The sequence below is a fragment of the Zea mays genome, chromosome 10 (genome assembly GCF_902167145.1).
Source record: "Zea mays cultivar B73 chromosome 10, Zm-B73-REFERENCE-NAM-5.0, whole genome shotgun sequence".
In the NCBI taxonomy this organism is placed as follows: domain Eukaryota; kingdom Viridiplantae; phylum Streptophyta; class Magnoliopsida; order Poales; family Poaceae; genus Zea; species Zea mays.
The window spans coordinates 76192242-76195316 of record NC_050105.1 but is presented as its reverse complement, the minus strand read 5'-3'; the positions used below and the strand labels follow the sequence as shown (position 1 = coordinate 76195316).

The window sequence follows — 3075 nt, the reverse complement described above, 5'->3', positions numbered from 1 at the left end:
CAAGAAATTCAGCTAGTTGCCTTGTCGAAGATGATATTCCTGATTTGTCCGGTGTTGTTGATTTAGTGTCACTAGCAACTTGGATCTTGAATTTTAAGCGACATTGTAGATTATCCTGTGATCTTTAAAGTTAATGCAGATGTCAGTGCTAGCTGTCAGAAGGCTTCACTTAAGATCCTTGCTTGCTGGTGTGATGTAGGCATTACATAGGCAGAAGAGCTAATTAGCATATGGTTTTTTTCTCTCTTTCAGCCACTATCTTACAACTGGGAAGCAGCAATTATTTTTTGACTTAAAGCATCCGTATGGATGAATTATCTTTGTGAATGAGCATGTATTATGAGATGCATTGATACAATATGATGATCTGCACTAGCATTCAACTTCTGAATTTTCACATCTAATATTGAGTTTTTGGTGTTTTGGTAGGTTTTTGTGCATGGAAGATGACAATGAGGTCACTGGAGAGTCACATGTGACTGATGAATGGGATATGATGTCCCTGACTTCATCAGTATATGCTAGCCCATTATTCCGATTAATATCCAGTAAGGCACACAAACTGGATTAGTCATGTCAGATGGCTTCGTGTTCCCTCCAAGTGAGCATGAAAATTTGCCAATAGAACTAGAGCATGAGAATTTGCCAATAGAACCAGAGCATGATGAATCAAATACAAACAACCTTGAAAAGGAAAGTAGCTGTGCTGGAAATAACGATGATGACTGGTGTCATGTATCACCTGAAGAAATTGATGGCGTAAGTAATGAAAATCTAGCTGACAACAGTGACTTGCCTACTGCCAGTGAAGCTACGGTACCAGATTCCCACCCTACAGAAATAAATGCTAAGCGAGAGAAAGATCATACGACATGCAAGGCTGATCATACTTGTGAAAGATGGTGGAAAAAGAAAACCACTTATCTATTTCATCATATAAAAGGAGTGACTACACTCTGCTCAGTTGTGGCAGCTGGTGCTGTTGTTGGTTTTGTTGTAATGGGTCAGAGGTGGCAGCAGGACCATTGGCACCTTCATCAATTTAAGTTCAGTGTCAGCGGTGAGGTATGCCATCTATCCTTTATCTGGAGAAGCTTCACTAGCAGTGTCATCTATATTACCGTTACCTGTATTTCTTGTATGTTTGTAATATATTTGGTCATATTGATAGATAAAGCTGAAATTTATTAACTCTGTGGTATATTATGAAATACTGATGACAAATGACCACACAAAGTTCTTATGATGTGTTTAAATCTATCAGTAGTATTATGCGGTTTATCTCCTTGGAGTTCAATGAGTGGAGTGCTGCAGGAGCCAGAAGGCTCCATGGGTTGTCCTTATATAACTTTATTTGTATGCCAATTAATATTATCACATTTGTGTCTCTATATGAAATTTGGCTTTTTACTACATAGGAGTTGTTGTAGCTTTTAATCGAATTAATTTTGTTATGGTAACTGACTAATCATATGGTTCACTGATGTTCACTCCGATAGAGCATGAATCGAGTCATTGGAGCATTCAGTCGTTTGAAGGATGGGCTTCCTGGGAGTGAGCAACTAAGATCTCTGCTGCCGACTCGCGTACTCCTAAAACAGCCGCTGAGCGCTTGAGTACATGCACCAAATTTTGGTGGGCTGCTTTTAGTGTCACTTTTTGTTGCTTATATGATCTTGAGACATTTCATTCTTTTCTTGTGCTACTTGATTTTATGTTACTGTAAATTAGTGGTCGAGACTTCTCACGGTGTTGTTCTTTAAAACATACCAACTGTGAAGGGACATGTGGAAACATAGAGGGCACTATAACAATATGTATCCATTATAGCACTATAACACAGAGGGCACTATACCAAATTTGATTACTTTGACCTTGTGTTGTGATATATTGAATATTGTGCTTGTATTGTGCTGTTAATGAACTGCTATGGAGGCTTCCCATCCGGGGAGGGAGAAAAATAAAACTGGGTATTAAAAAAATTTATTCAGTAAGAGTGTCGGTCCCCACATTCTTATATGGCACAGCTAGGCTGGGGACCGCGCGCACAGTAAGAGTGTCCGCCATGTCACTGGCCGACACTCTTAACATAAGAGTGTCGGTTGCGTGCTGAACCGACACTCTTAACGTAAGAGTGTCGGTCCCCACACTTTTATACGAACAAGAGCGTCCATTTTAGAGTGTCGGCTAAGAGTGTCGGCTTATTTCAGTAAGAGTGTGGGTTTTTGGCCGACACTCTTTGCCTTGTTTCTTGTAGTGGATGAAGACGCCAGGAAGAAGATGTTTACCAGTAAGGATGTTCGGGCAGTCGCGTAGACGCTCCCCAAAAACCTAATTGCCGATCCCCCATGCAAGGTCTCGAACGGTAAGGGCTTCGGAGGCACTTACCCTCTCGCTTCTCTGTGCGCGCAGAGTTACAAGATGAAAATACCCACACTTGCGGCTAGACTATGATTCTGAAAGAGTTCTGCTCGCGTGCTAAGCGACAGGAGTTCTCCCCTTTTAACCTCATCGCGGAAGGGAAGCTAAAGAAGAAGGGTCTCGCATACGGTAGATCAAGAGACGGGCATCTGAAAGGTTTAACCCGGAGTTGAAACTCCCGCGGTTAATGTGTACTAAAAATTAACACAACCACACCACACCCCGCTCGCCGCCTGCCTGCCACGCCCGGCCCGAGCCCGGCCCGGCCGGCGGCGGCGGTGGCGCGCGCGTGTGGCACGCCCTTGTTCGTTTCTTGACTTTTCAAATTAAGTGAAATAATTCCCACCATATAAGTCAAGCGAACAACCCTTGAAATTCCAATATAGTACTATTGGTATTGTCCATAATTACACACCATAGAATTTATTGATTAAATGAGCCAAGCCCATAAAAGATCCAACACTAGCCACCACACGCCAAGAGACATATAACTTGATTAGATTGCTGCGCACACACGCACAGGCTCACGCGATCATGGCCGGTCACATACACCTGTTTTGGACGTATGTGCAAATGTAAGTAAAATGACTTATATTGCATTCACCCATGCGGCCCACGCCTCTCACGTGCAGACAACTAAACAAAAGCTCATAC

General features: G+C 42.5%; 1 pseudogene; it reads left to right on the top strand.

The window, feature by feature from the left end:
• Positions 1-439: 439 nt before the first annotated feature.
• LOC103641237 (ATG8-interacting protein 1-like) lies at positions 440-1817 on the top strand (annotated as a pseudogene).
• Positions 1818-3075: the final 1258 nt, after the last annotated feature.